General features: G+C 43.9%; 1 long non-coding RNA gene across 1 annotated transcript; it reads right to left on the reverse strand.

Moving 5' to 3' along the window:
* Nucleotides 1–645: 645 nt before the first annotated feature.
* LOC120980107 lies at nt 646–16252 on the reverse strand. The gene is made up of 3 exons (XR_005774468.1): nt 16241–16252; nt 10603–10609; nt 646–765 (listed from the first exon to the last, which is right to left on the reverse strand). It is a non-coding gene; the product is annotated as an uncharacterized LOC120980107 (long non-coding RNA).
* Nucleotides 16253–16510: the final 258 nt, after the last annotated feature.

A 16510-nucleotide genomic window follows, 5' to 3' on the forward strand; every position in this document is an offset into this window, starting at 1 on the left:
AAGGTCCACGACTGATGACAACATTGAGCATGCTCCTGAATGGATTCTTCTGGATAGATGACTGACAGTGGATTATGTGGCAAATCATTTGCAAGTCAGCAAAAATTCAAATCTGATAATATGGCGAAGACAGTGGTGCATTCGTGGCTTGCAGCTCAGCCTGAATTTTTTTTTTAACAAGGGAATTTGAAAGCTTGTGCGATGGGCGGCCACCTCCCAGGGTCCACAAATAGATTGTGATTCGTGACGCCAGTTGCTGCGAGGCAACAATTGCACAGGGCCCCTTTTAGTGATATTGTGGATGGTACCCAGGTGTAGGAGTGGTGTAGGGTGGCCTAAAATGTCCCTTGGTGTAATGTTGTGTCACGGTGCTCCTACCTGGATACCCTGGACACCAGGCTTTGTCTTCCGAAGCAGCAAATAAGGGGTAGTTGAATGGGGGGGGGGGGGGGGGATAAAGGAAATAACTTAAGTCCAGACCTTGTAATAAACTTCAATAACAGCTTTACTTGGCATAAACGTTTCTTCAAATGGGTAACAGACTTTGTCTTGGTTCCAGCAGGCTTTAACATTAAAACTGTGGCAGGCAAATTCCTCACTCCTACATCGGTTGCTTTCTGGCTCTGCTGTACTGACAGGTTTAAATATAATCTTTGCTTCTTCTCTATGCTGCAACTTCTCTCTGTAGTCTGACTCTAGATTACACCAGGGAAAACTCCTCCTGGCTCATGAGGCTTCAATCTGTGGCCTCCATATCCAGCAGAGCTGAAGGTGCTCTAGCTGGCTTAGGCAGGGCACGTCCAGCAGGGACATGCTCCTGCACAACTTCCCCTGGCAGGGGTTAAACTGGAACTCACTCTAACTAACTAGACCCCTCCCCTCCTCAGAGGGAGAGTTAGAATGGAAAGAAGGGTTCCATTCTCTCGGTCACACTGCTATTTACGCTGCCACTAGAAATAGATATGCACATTGTGAAGGACCTGGACAGATATACATAAGATGACATTGGTGTTAGCCCAATAAAGACAGTAGCAGGGTGCAGGAGTGGTAACACCATTCTGGGGTGTTACACTTGTTAACAGATGGACAAAGTGTATCGGAAAGTAGGCAAATGTCGAAAAATTATGCATTTGTTTATTCTGAAAGTTGATTAAAATAAATCTTACTGCCAGAGGGCGGGTTACTGTAGTGGTATATATTAGATCAACACAATTACTGGCTGATATAATCCATAAATATAATTTTAAAGCAACAACTGTTTCATTTTTAACATCAAGAAATTTATTTTCATGATATTAAGAAGGGAAGTTGTCACGGACCAGCCCCCTTTTGTGTAAATATACTGACAGTTAACTGCAATTCTTTGTTATAGGTTGGGCTATGCTCACATTAAGTTTGGAGCCTAAGTTTGGCATATATACTGCGAACAGCTCCAAACTGCAAAGGAATCCAAAGGGCCCCATTCACCAGAAGAAGGGTAAGAGGCCTTCATCAGGCTAGTATAAATCACTATATCTATCACTATTTTTATTTTTGCAGTACAGAACATCATAGTAGACATAAAGCATAGGTATACAGTAAAATAAAAAATAAAAAAGTATACTACACATAAGGGTTGCACTGGGTATCGAACTTTCAATCACTAATCAATACTTTTTCACCTGGATCGATATGATACCAAATTAGCTTTTTTTCGATACTCTCATTGGAGAACATGTTGCGCTCTGCGCGTGCGCCATGTTCTCATCGGCCACACAGTGGAGAAGGAAGGAGGGAATCCCCATAAATGCACCAGTTCAGACAAAATATATCCAAGTATATGCCAACTTTATTCAGAATCTACCAAGGGCCGACACTGTTAACAGCATCCAGATGCTTTTATAGTATTCACGTTTTTTTTTTTATCTGTAATAATAATAGCCAGCTAGCCTGTAAATATACTGAATCTGTCTGATTAGATTAGATATTCCTTTTGTGCAGCATGTGAGTGTCAAACACTGGCACTTTTCCTGCCATACAGTGTGATAGCCTCTGGCAAAGAGAGGGCAGCACCTGTTATTCTGCTGGACCTGACCGGTCAGATAAATTGTACAATTGTCACAGTCACACCAGATCATGAGAGCGCTCACCATGAGATCTACACTGATACATTGTATTGCTGTCTCTCTACATACAGTAGCTTGGGAGCTCACCCTGAGATGCATGCTGATACAATGTATAACTGACACATCCTTTAGCCAGGGGCACATTTATTAAGACCAGCGTTTTAGACACCGGTCTTAATAAAGCCCTAAACTGACTGTGAACCGCCAAAGTTATGAAGAGGCACAGGCCTATCTTTAACTTTGGTGCATCTAGGACCAGTCTAAATGTAAGACAGCTTCCGAGCTGTCTTACATTTAGAACTTTTCCTACGCCTAAAACAGGCATAGAAAATGATGAATGAGATGGTCCTACTGGCCTGTCCCCTTCCCCGCCCACAATTTTAGACCTGGTGTAATGCAGCATAGTAAATGACCCACTTAATGTGTGTGTGTATATATATATATATAATAAAAATCAATGTCTGTTTGTCCTCTATAGCATCCATAAGTACATCAGGTGTCTGGGAAGGCTTTTGTAAAGGTCTCAGATCTCTAGGATGTACCGTTCTTGAAATATTACCCCAAAAATTTTGTAGCCAATAGAAGCACGCAGGTCTTCAGTCTTACACCAGGTTCCCGTAACTCAGCCATCATTTTTATTCTCTGTTATAGGTCACTGTTAAGGGAGGTGGGGAGCTTCAGAGGTCACTGTTAAGGGAGAGAAGTCACTGATAAGGGTGTCGGGTGGTGTGGAGGTCACTATAAAGGGGGCAGGATGCTGTGGAGGTCACTGTTAAGGTGGTGGGGCGCTGTGGAGGTCACAATTAAGGAATCAGGATGCTGTGGAGGTCATTGTTAAGGGGTGGGTGCTGTCGAGGGTACTGTTATGGGGGACAGTTAATAAAAATAAACAGTGTGTAACTGCTGGGGTATATAGGGCTACTAGTGATTTCCCCGTACAAAAGAAGAGGGCATAGATTGGCCTCCTGGGCAATAAAAACACAAACAGACCAAAACTTCATACTTGGGCAGCTCTAGGTACTTTTTCTAGTATATGGTGTTGCAGCCCCTTCATTCTTGGTATTGGTGGTGGTCCCAGAGGTCAGTCCTCCACCAATCATAAAGTGATGGAATATCCTAGCAAAATGCTAACACTTGATTAAAGGGGTATTTCCAGCAAATTTTCGTTTTTTGGACTCCTTGCCTTTCCCTGTCATAACTTTTTATTTTTCCATTCACAGCTGAAAACGGACTTGTTTTTTGCAGGACAAGTTGGACTTTGTAATGTCACCATTTAATATTGCATACAATGTAGGTGAAATGGGGTGCAAATGGGATGAAATTGGAAAAAATGTGACTGAAATAGAGGCTGGTTGTAATTTATTGTTTCTAAGTGTTTTTTTCTCCTTGATCTTTGGGGCCCATTAGGATATAATGTGGTACTCTGGAGGGCCAGTCTGGCGCTGCACATATATGACGGTACTGCCGCGGTCATGAGTCTGTCAATATGCATGAGAAATCCTATTTCCAAATTGATCTCTTCCTCTCGCAAATTAGAGGGAGAGAAAAACAGTGACATGTGGGTGACACATTTTCATGGAAATGGCTTGTGTTGTCCAAATATATGTAGGCCATCTGTGTTCTGTTGGCCGTAAAATCAGATCTTTCAGCAAGAAAAGTGCAGAATGCAGCTATAACTCACAGTGATGTACAACGAATCCCCATACTATTAAAAGAACAATATCAACACTGCTACATCAGTACCGATCAATCATCTAAATCTGTTCTCACTGCAGGGTTAAGCCTTGATCACCACAGGAGTCAATGAAGGTTACATCGTCTGCAGGGGGTTAATTAGGACTGGCAGGCAAGGGGATAATTAATTATCAAGCTGATATCAGGCACGGATTAAAAAATGATAAGTTAAATAGGGGAAATAAGAATTACATTCTTAATTTTCTGTAACAGAGATTAGTCATAACGAACAATGCGCCTTTGTTGGGACTCGCTTCTATGACTATTATGAATAATGAAAGCTATTTAAAAGGTGCTAATTATTCTTATTCTCGCGTGTTATTTGGGGAGTTATAAATTATGCTGCGCTATTTTTTTTAATGGATTTTTTGAAGATTAACATAAAACCTCGTATTTAGTCCTCGCTATTATTTTCCTTTCATTCAATTTATTTTATTCAATACTAGACACAATAAAAATGTCTTTAAGAAAACCCTGCTGTTGTGTGCGCATCTCAGATACACACAGTAATTATACCAAATGATGGCAAATACTATTGTGAAGAAGCGCTGAGCAAAATGCTAATCTTCTTCTACGACAATTGGATCGAGGAAACGGCAGATGCCGATACAGTCGTAGGCTGACGACCAAGAATGAGAGATAAAATCACCTGTGGACGTGGTTTATTTTTGCGGACGATGCTTGTGGATGATTTTGTGTGTGTAATTAAGGCTAATTTTACAATAGCTTTTTTTTGAGGATCCACCATGGATCTGCAAAAATGCTTCCGTTACAATAATACAACCGTATGCATCTGTCATGAACAGATCTGGTTGTATTATGTCTTCTATAGCCATGACGGATCAGTCTTGAACACCATTGAAAGTCAATGCGGGACGGATCCGTTTTCTATTGTGCCAGATTGTGTCATAGAAAACTGATCCGTCCCCATTGACTTACATGGTGTGCCAGGACGGATCCTTTTCTATTCAGAATGCATTAGGGCAAAACTGATCCGTTTTGGACCGCTTCTGAGAGCCCCGAACGGATCTCACATATGGAAAGCCAAAACGCTAGTGTGAAAGTAGCCTAAGTAAAGAGCAGACAAAGGTGGCGCAGACATAGCAGACAATGCAAGTTTAATCTTCCCAATATCATTACTGTGCCTCTCGTTCTGATTCAAGATGCACAGGTACAACACCTGGGAAGTGGAGTCTAGGTTGGAGCATAGCATGAGTAAAAGGAGTTGCTGCCTGGGACATCCACCATTCATGGACTGCTCCAGACTTCTTCCAGTGGGATATGTTGCAAACTAGTCTCATTTATTCACTGTATGGTGGTTGATTTTAGTGTTCTATTATGCTATAATTTTAGGTCTACATGGCATTATTTTTTAAGCACAATGTAGCAGTTATTATGTAACCTGGGGTATCTGCAGTTGTTAAATTATGTATGTACACCAGCCTGGCAAGGTATAGTTGGCAGGGACAGGGTTAACCACACTGTTCTTCCCCTCTTGGTAGGAGTGAGCAGATCCTACTTCCTGCCAGAAGGGGGAGATCTAGCTAGGACAATGTGGATAAAAGGAAGCACATCCAATTTCTCCTGTTCCAAGGGTCTTAGGGACCAGCACAAGATTCTACTCTTCTGTGAGACCACTACTCCTGAGAGACTGCAGGTATCTTAAAAGCTACATTGTTTTATTGTCTGCAAAGTGTCCAGCAAGCCACAGCGTTACAGATCCTGCTGCAGGTAAGGGACTACGGTTCAGACACCCAGATAACTTCCAGGCCAGATTAACTGTAAGACTGCATTTCACAGTGGACACCTATATCCACAAGTTAAAGAGAGAGTCATCAGCAAGATAGCACACCAGAGTTGCCATTAACTACCACTTTGCAAGCCACCATACCTCGTCATCTGGGGATAAAAACTGCACTTTGTACAAACCACTTCTGGATGAGCCACAAATTATATTTTGTACTTTTGAGTCTACTTTTGTGAACAGACTATGCCCTGACCACTGCCTGTCTGTCTGTGTCTTCTGCCTGCTAATTTTGTACCATGTCCTGGTTCCATTTTCTCTGTTCTTATCAGCTAATAGAGACTATTCAAGGAGGTAGCAACCTGCGGGTTTCCTGCATTAAAGTCCAGATCCCTGTACAGGGGGTTAAAAGGTAAATGCTGGGGAACCCATTAGACTCTTCTCCTGGTTTAGCCCAAAGCCAAATCCTGAGCAACCTAGTGAATCCACTTCTTCTCCTGTAAGGTAATGACAAGGTATTACTTTTCATTTCCTTTTTTGTACATTTTGCTTTTCCTCACAAAAAACTATTTTCCAGAGTTCACATTGAAAAGCATCACAAGGACGAACAGAAATTGATCTGCAATGTGCCCCATGGGATAAGATAATATCTCTAGATTAATTCTGAACTTCAGGAAAACTCCGGATTCAATAAGTAACTGCACATAGCCGACATATTTTTTTTCTGAAGATTTTATGTGGAAGATGGGTCTTCTTCCTCAGGCCCTCGCCAGCCTTTCTCCATTACCCAGGATTCTTCATCTTCCAAGACAGATTCTTCCCTAGCGAGTACTGATAAATCTGAAGATTGTTGTACTGCAAAACCTAATGAAGCCAATCCATGTTATAACTAATAATAGCTGCACAAGGGTAACTGGTGTTCCTGTGGTGGCTCTTTATAAGCAGAGGAAATGAACAAGATAAATTATTAGCATTTTGTGGTGGACCAACTCCTTCTTACATCTATAAATGTACTTTAAAATACATTAATGCGCAAATAAAATATATGCCGAGTCCTCAAGAAACGTATTATCTTGTTTTTTTTAATGAAAAAAATTGGAGTATAACCGGTCCTTCACAAACAGTTTTGCGGGCCAAAAAGTGCCTGACTTGTGTTATGTAGCCTGTTTTGGCGCATTTTTGCCTGTATAGTGTGTTTTAGCAACTTTTTTTTTTTGGTAAAGTATGTGCCCCCTGTAATGTCACTTTCTCTGTAGATATGTATGGGGGAAAACACACAAAGGCTACATGCACACGACCGTTGTGTGTTTTGCGGTCCGCAAATCACGGATCCGCAAAACACGGATGCCGTCCGTGCGTGTTACACAATTTGCGGAACGGCACGGACAGCCTTTAATATAACTACCTATTCTTGTCCGCAAAGCGCGGACAAGAATAGGACATGTTATATTTTTTTTTGCAGGGCCACGGAACCGAGCAACGGATGCGGACCGCACACGGAGTGCTGTCCGCATCTTTTGCGGCCCCATTGAAGTGAATGGGTCCGCATCCGAGCCACAAAAACTGCGGCTCGGATGCGGACCAAAAAAAACGGCCGTGTGCATGAGGCCAAAAACACCATGGGAGAGATTTATCAAACTAGTGTAAAGTAGAACTGGCTTAGTTGCTGATAGCAACCAATCAGATTCCACCTTTCATTTTCCAAAGGAGCTGTGAAAAATGAAAGGTGGAATCTGATTGGTTGCTATGGGCAACTAAGCCAGTTCTATTTTATACTAGTTTGATGAATCTCCCCCCATATGTATGGTAAAAAAGCCGAAGACACCATTAAAAGACAGCAACACATATTTCACATGCGTTTGTTTTTTTAAGTGCTCTATGGGAGATAAATTTCAGACAATGAGGTGTAAAGAAAAAGTCAAACCCAGAGCATTCTGCAATGTAAAAAAAATGCAATTCATCCAAAAAAGGCATATCAAGGATGAAAAAACCCACTACAAAAATGTATGTTTTTTCTGCATTTAGTATTTCCCACATAATGTCCTACATTATCTGCAGCTGCCAATTTCAATCTTAAAAAACTGCAAAAAATATCAGCAAAAAATGCACTAAATAATGCAAATCCCCTTAAAAACACCAGGGCCCACCCTAATACAGTCATCATGATGTCTAAATAATAGGGCATGTAGGGGCTAAATAATACCTCCATGCACTGCCAAATAACAGTATCATATAGTGCCCATATAATATTCCCACAAAGTACTTTTACAATAGTGACAACAGAACCATATGGTCCTTAAATCATTTAATCACACAGTACCAAATAAGAGTACTACATCCTTCAATGTGCACGTAATACTACCACACTGTGATGTAATAGGGCCATACTGTGCCTAAAAGGTACCATCATCCTTTAGCAAACAGAAGCCCTATACACTGCCCATATTACACTTGTAAAGTAGTGTCTACATAATAGTACTCTAACGCAAAAACATAACAGTGCCCTATCATGTCCTCTTCAGACAACCATACAGTAATAAATGGCAGCCCTCATAATACTGACATATATTGGCAGTATGGTAGCTCAGTGGTTAGCACGAGTTCAAACATGAACAAGGACAATATCTACATGGACACCTCTTCATAACTTCGACGGAACCACCACCAGTGCCCTAAGTGCCATCCAGTGTGCCCCATGTGTCATCCACTGTGCCCCATGTGCTATCCACAGTTCCCCAGTGACATCCAGTGCTCCAATGTGCCATCCACAGTTCCTCAGTGACATCCACTGCCCCCATGGGCTATCAATAGTGCTCCCATTGCCATCCAAAGTGCCCCATGTGCCATCCACAGTGCCCCAGTGACATCCAGTGATCCAATGTGCCATCCACAGTTCCTCAGTGACATCCACTGCCCCCATGGGCTATCAATAGTGCTCCCATTGCCATCCAAAGTGCCCCATGTGCCATCCACAGTGCCCCAGTGACATCCAGTGATCCAATGTGCCATCCACAGTTCCCCAGTGACATCCAGTGTTCCAATGTGCCATCCACATTTCCCCAGTGACATCCACTGCCCCCATGGGCCATCAATAGTGCTCCCATTTCCATCCAAAGTGCCCCATGTGCCATCCACAGTGCCCCAGTGAACTCCAGTGCCCCCATGTGCCATCCTCATTGCCTCAATGTGCCATCCACAGTGCCCCCAGTGAGATCCACAGCATAGCAATCAGCCACTGTGGCTATGCTGTCACTCCTGCTCTTACATCGCTCTGTGCAGGAGTCAGTACAGGCTTTACATAGAAGCCTGTACACTGCAGAGAGCGGCCGGCAATCCCGCGCATGCGCACTAGCTGAATGCTAGTGCGCATGCGCGGTGAGTGAAGACAGCCGGCCGGAGCTTTCTTTTGCAGGAGGCAGTGACGTCATTCATGACGATCCATCTCCTGCTCAAGAAAGGAAGAGAAGAGAGGAAGAGAAGAAGACGGAGACTTAGGCCTCATGCACACGACCGTTGTTTTGGTCCACATCCGAGCCCCGGATGCGGCTTGGATGCGGACCCATTCACTTCAATGGGGCTGCATCCATTGCACAAAAGGTTTTGTGGCCAAGAATAGGCAGTAATATCAAAAGCCGTCCGTGTTGTGCGGATCCGCAATTTGCGGACAGCAAAACACACAATGGTCGTGTGCATGAGGCCTTACCAGAAGACCAGAAAGCCCGAAAGGAGCAGTCACGTGACCGGGAGACGAATCTTGGAAAGGGGTGCGCTGTGGAAGGCAAGTACCAGACTAACATTCTTCCCTCCACAGGTTAGAATTATGCCCCAAATTTAGGGTTAGCCCGGAGAACCCCTTTAAGACCGGCGTCTAAAATGCCTAAATGATTCTGCCATGCACAGCCACAATAGCGCAACAAAGTGCCCACATAATACCACCATATGCAAAGCCTAGATAATGCACTAGTGCAACACAGTAACTACATAATACTGAAACCAGTGCCATGAATTTTGACATCATCCACGGAGGAACTTTAAAGAGGTTATCCAGTATAAAACATGTCCCCCCCCATGCCTGGGCCACTCGTATAGATTATACTTACTCCGCTCTCTGGCACCTGCGTCGCTCCTGATCCCCGCATGGCCGCCGCTGCATCTCCAGAGATGCATTGGTGGCCATGCGGGGATCAGAAGCAACATGGGGTAAGTAAAATCTATATGAGAGGCCCAGGCGTTGGAGGGCATGTTTTATAATGGATAACCCCTTTAAGTCACAGGTACGGTAGCTGAAATCTCTAGACAATTTCCCATTCTATATCCAGGTCAGGTAAACTGTACAATACAGTAAAATAAATGCAAATTCAAAATTTTTTATAGAATAGAACCTCTATTTATTGAATATGTCCTATAAGTTAACGAGGCTTTGGGATTTCTGGGGACATTTCCAGGTATGTGATTGAGCAGAGAAAACTCGTACAAGGCACTGGAAACTGAGGCTGACTGAAAGTGACCTGGAAAATCTTGCTGCTCTCTGTGCCTGTCTGGCCTAGTTATCTGGTACAAAAGTGCAAATGCTATAGAGAGAAGTGGACAGAGATGAATGTTACGTGCACAGGGAGGAATAGGCTGGCTGTGCTAAATCTGATAGTGACTCCAGTAATGGAGGAATGGACAGAGAAGAGGAAGAAAAGGAGCATCCGAAGAAGATTACAAAAATAACCTCATGAATTATTAACATGGCGTAACATAACCAGAGATCCGCCAAATGGAACATCTCCCATACTTTGTCACTTTACAGGTAATATATGGAAATTATCTATCTACGTATCTATCTATCTAATACAGCGGATTTTGCTTAATATTAGGTAGTAAATCTGTATGGCAAATTCAAATTACATCCCATGTGTATGGAGCGGACTCAAAGATGACCTCTGTCCGTATGTCCTATTAGCACCAGTGAGTATCCAGAGGAGACAGGGTACAATCCAGGTTGGGGTGCCCAGAGAGAGACTCATCAATGACCTTGCTTCTGAGGGCGGTGTCCTGCTCATTCTTATGGATCCTGCCCTGTAGGTGTCATGGGTTAGGGTAGGCTTTTTTCCTGTAGGGCTTCAAACAGGCTTGAATCTGTGATGTTTGAACTGGGAGTGGAAAGAAAGGCAGAGACCTGATACTACAGACATTCCCCGTGAGCCTTGCACCTAGATGTAAACAAAGGGTGCAGGGCACAGATCATGATTATGCTGGGGGAGACAAAATGCACTCAAGACTTCGCCATCTGACTTATGCAGTTGTCACAGATCAGAGTGGGGGTAACTCTAATCCGTGGGATGTCAATATGAAAGATAGCTGCTAGGCCAGGAAAGGAATCGAATCAGGGAGCAGGTAACCTCCTATTACATCCCTAATTCTGACCCTGTCTCCTAGCTGTATGAGCCGACCCTGATGGTAGGAGGGCTCATACTCAGGAACCTAAGATCCCTACTAGCCCTCAGGGTGGCCCTGGACTAGGAGCAGAGTAAGACGACCTGTTCCTCCACATCACGGACGAACAGGAGTCTCAGTGGCCAGGCTGCAAGGAAAGGGGGACATGTACAGCATATGGCAATGACAGGTAAGTAAACTAGTATTACGCGTACCTGCCTTAGACACACAGCCTGGAACCCATGCACGAGAGCTGCTGTCCACAAGAACACAAACGGACACAGCCCACATCACACAGGAACCCAGGATCATAAGCTGCAATAAAGAGAAAGACACCACTAGACATATAACAATACAAGAACAATAATGTCTAACATAACTTATGACCACAAGGGTGGCCCTCACTGGCAGATGGTATATAACCAGGAGGATGACTCCAGCTAACCATGGTTGAAGTACCCCTCAGATACTGGCATCCAGCGGAAGCTAAATAGCCCAAGTAGCCACACCCACACATAGACACACCCAGTGTTCACACACTAAGAAGGGAGTTAACCCTTCCTACACCAGGCAAGGGAAGAAAGCCACTTAAAGGGTAAGTGTACAAATACCTATCAAACTGCAGCTGTTACCACCGGCAACGACATGCGTGGCAACCATGTCCTGGGAAACAGCCAGAAGGCCGAGACACTGCCACCACATGTACACAACACCACACGTTGCCACGGACAACCGCAAGTGACGAAAAGTGTCACAATGCACACATACAGAACCTCGTGCACAACAAACCGGGAAAGTGCACACATGCACACATACACACACGTGACATAAAGGAGAGATGTGTCACAAAAAGGGGGAAGAACCTTCTAAGAAAGGGTGAAGCTGTGGGGTGCAATAAGAGGCCAATTAATGAAAGCTAGCACGTATGTTCTTGTGTGTAAAGATTTCTTGTTCTGCCAAGTGAGTGACATTCTGTCGGGGAATCTTCCCTCCGGTTTTACCATCTCACCCATATGCAGCAACCAGTCCATTCAAAAAGTTATCATCATAAAATAACCCTTTTAAATGAGCTGCAGCCACCAATACGGACAAACCTGCACATATCAATATGAACAAATATGAAAAAGATTTCTTATCGACACCACATGTAACGCTCCAGAGTGGCATTACCACTTGTGCACCCTGCTACTATCTCTAATGGGCTAATATCATGTCATCTGTGTATTTATTTCCAGGTCCTGTATAATGTGCATTTCCTATCTTGCAACTGTTATGTTTATGTGTAATATGCCTGGTTCACCAGCAGGTGGCAGCATAAATGGCAGAGTTACAGGTACATAGAATAGAACCTTCCTTTCGATTCTACCACCCCCTCTGTGGTGTGGTAGGCGTGTCCCACTTGCTGCAAGGAGGGAGGAGTTTAGTTTAGGGTTAGTTCAGCTTACCCCCCTTCTAGGGGAAGGTTCTGTTTTACCCCCTTCCAAGGGAGGGTGTGCAGCAGGTGCACGTCTCTGCTGGACGTGCCTTGCCCAGGTCAGCTAGAGCACCTCCAGCTCTGCTGGCTGTGTAGTCCACAGCTAGAAGCCTCTGAAGCCAGGAAGTATAGTTCCCTGGACAAACTAGAGTCAGACTACAAGAGAGAAGTTGCAGCATCCTGCAGAAGCAGAGATTCTATTTCAGCTTGTCAGTAAAGCAGAGCCAGAGAGCACCAAACGTAGCAGAAACAAGTTTTCCTGTCAGTTTACATACTAAACCCTGCTGGGAACCAAGCTAAAGCCTGAGTTTCTTTGGAGAAACGTTTATGCAAAGTAAAGCTGTTATCAACTTCATCGCAAGGTCTAGACTAAATTTATTTCTCCATCCCTTTCATCAACAAACCCCCTTTTCATTGCTTCGGAGCCAATGCCTAGGATCCAGCATATCCAGGTAGGAGCACGGTGACATATGTGGGACATTTAGGCCACCCTACACCACTCTGGCATTCCTACACCTGGGTATCATCCAAAGTATCACTAAAAGGGGCCCTGTGCCCTTGTTGCTTCACTGCAACTGGAGTCACGAAAAACAAGTACTTTTTCCCCCTCATCTCCATGACGGCACCTTACTTTGAAATTATCCTCCTCCTACCAGGCAGGGACAGGAAGCTTCAAAAAGGGCCCACCTCCTTGCCATCCTCAGTGTCCTCCTGTCCCTGGCAGGCGGAGGAGCAGGAGGAGTCCCTGTGCCTCAGTTCTGGGGCCATAAAGAAGAGGGGACGAAGCTGGAGCTGCAGCCACATTTGCGGTTGCTGGGGGGCTTACCTTGGGCAAGTAAGCTCCATCTCTATGTGCCTGCCGCGGTCGGTATTTTCCCCACATGTGCACCAGTAGAGGGGGCAGGCCGCGGCATCCGGACACTCATATGGAGTTCCTCCGGATTCTATTGGCCGCCCACTGCCCGAGAATCTCGGCTCCGGCAGGTGATGTCATTCGGGGTCCTGATCGGGCTGTCCTGGGTAAACGCCGGCCGGATGACGTCGGAGGTTTTGTTACTTCCGATGCTGGGCTTTAAGTTCTGGCTCATTGGTCAAGGTGGATGTCACCCTCTGACCAGCAGATCTCCTGTAGTCCTCAAGAAGAAAAAAAAGGTGTCCCCGATACATAAAAACCTTCATTCTTTAATCTTAAGAGAATGGAAAAACACGGATAGGAAGGTTTTAAAAATAGACTGCCTTTTGATGATGAGGACTTAAATCTATCTTTGAATTGTCCTAAAATTGATGTTTCCCTTTCCAAATTGGCGAAAGGTACATCATTGCCATTTGAGGATACGGGATCTCTTCGTGATCCCATGGATAAAAAGGTAGATTCAAATCTCAGGAAAACTTGGGACGCAGCCGCATCACTTTTTAAACCCAATATTGCAGCCACCTCGGTAGCTAGGTCCCTGAAAAGCTCTTCCCTTCGGTATAACGACAGCGCCCAGACTCTTTACAAAAATTATGTTGGAGATGATAACGCCTCTGAGGAAAGAGAACGTCCTAGTAATACTGTATTTGGACAATCTTTTAATAGTAGGCGATTCCAAAACAGACCTTGAAAACAATCTATTAAAAACCAGAGACAGATTGCGGGACCTGGGGTGGATTATAAATTGGGAGAAATCTCAGATTCTAATCACGCAAAAGATGGTGTCCCTGGGCATACTTACAGATTCGATCAATCAGATGTGTTTTTTGCCAGAGGACAAGATACAAAACAGTCAATCCCAAATAAGAAGTTTTAGGGGGAAAAGATCCCATACTATCCGCCAAACTATGGCCCTCATCGGATCCTTAACAGCATGTATCCCAGCGGTAAATTGGCCCAGCTACACTGCCGACCCCTTCAGAGACACGTTACAACATTGGGATTGAACTCAAGAATCATTACACAAGCTGATTCTAATCCCAGGGGATATCTTATCATCACTAAAATGGTGGGAAATAAGACACAATAATACATTTCTTGGTGCTCTTAGAATCCTTCAGTTAAAGTGGGCAACATTCCCTCAATTTTAGATTTTTTACAAGAAGGATTTAACAAAGGGTTAAAACCCAGCACCCTCAGAGTGCAGATTTCGGCCTTGAGCGCTTCTTTGGACGAAAGGGTGGCCTCTAACCCATGGATGATATGATTCATGAATGGTGCCAACAGACTTAGACCTAGAATAAGACCACTAGTTGCTCCTTGGGACTTGAACTTGGTTATTTCAGTGCTCACTAATCCCCCATTTGAACCTTTGGAGGTAGCGAACATTAAACACTTGACACTCAAGACGGTATTTCTTGTTGCAATTACTTCAGCTCCCAGTGTTAACGAAATACAAGCTTTTTCTGTTAGAGAACCCTTCTTAACTGTTAGAGATAAAAGAATTGTCTTGAGGTTTGATAACTCTTTCTTATCCAAGGTAGTCTCCGATTTTCACAGGATGGAGGAAGTTATTCTTCCCTCATTTTGTGAAAACCCCAAGTCTGAAGCGGAAAAGGCTTTCCACAGTTTGGACGTCAAAAGTTGTTTCTTGAAATATTTATCGGATACCAAGTCCGGGAGAAAATCCAATAACCTCTTCATTCAGTTTCTAGGGAGTAGAAAAGGTTTAAAGGCTTCTAAAGCGAGCATTGTGCGTTGGCTAAAGTCGGCCATTTGTGATGCCTACAGAGTAATGGGGAAGGAACCTCCCTCTAATCCGAAAGCCTATTCTAACAGGGCAGTATCGACATCCTGGGCGGAAGAGGCATCTGCCTCGTTAGATCAAATATGTAAAGCTGCAACCTGGTCCAATCCCCATACTTTTGTCAAACACTACAGGGTCGATATTGATGCTAGGAGAGACCTCTTATACGGGAGAAAGGTTCTTCAAGTGGTTGTCCCACCCTAAGTTATTTATCTGCTAGTTCTCAAAGTAAGGTGCAGTCATGGAGGCGAGGGGAAAAACTGAATTAGTCTTACCAGTAATTCCCTTTTCACAAAGCCTTCATGACGGCACCGCTTATATTCCCACCCAAAAAAAAAAAAGGAAGAAACCTAATTATGAAATACAATAATAAGGCTCTGTAGTTATATATATGAAATGTAATCTGTATAACCTTGTTGACTTTTGTTCTAAGTTTTAAACTTAAGGAATAGAAGTTCTGTGGTGTGAGTGTTGAAATTTAGGGCCTGTCAAGTCCAGAAGACACTGAGGATGGCAAGGAGGTGGGCCCTTTTTGAAGCTTCCTGTCCCTGCCTGCTAGGAGGAGGATAATCTCAAAGTAAGGTGCCGTCATGGAGGCTTCGTGAAAGGGGAATTACCGGTAAGACTAATTCAGTTTTTTCCTCTTAAAGGGCCCTGGGGGGACGCGCCCGTTGCACACATATTTATTAGCTGTGATAAATCTCTGTCAGTCTGGTGGTCAGTAGTTAGATAATGTGTATGTCTCATAGATGACTATTATTCTTACTTGCTTACACAGGCCTTTCCTCCGCATTAATAAGAATTGAATTTCCTTCCAGGTTTCTTGTGCTGATCCTCGGTGACTTTAACTAGATATATTAGGCAGTAAAGATTTCTTGCGATCTATCTTCTATGATTTGGCATCGGTAGCAAAAGTTAATTTCAGAATAATTGATTTATGTATTCCACTTCACGTTATAAATATTAACATTCACCATTATTAAATAATGTGCGCTGCAATAACCCGCCTTTCTTTACATCGACATTCATTCTGAGTTTTAACCTGCGCACTGTTCGCCTGACAGATGGCACGTCACATACGTCTGTGTAATTAAATAGTCTTAAATGACATTTGTGCTGGTCCAGAAGAAGCCAGATACAACAAGATAATTTCATTTATACCATGTCATCAATTTTACAGGCCGGTTTTCTCTCTCTGGGAGATGGAAGGAGAAGTCAGCCCCGCCACAGAGACCACACAGTAATGTAGAACAATGCACGTGGGCTCTGGAAGGGGTCACAAGGCCAAGGATATGACAGCCATTTAGATTCA

The sequence above is a fragment of the Bufo bufo genome, chromosome 10 (assembly GCF_905171765.1).
Source record: "Bufo bufo chromosome 10, aBufBuf1.1, whole genome shotgun sequence".
NCBI lineage: Eukaryota > Metazoa > Chordata > Amphibia > Anura > Bufonidae > Bufo > Bufo bufo.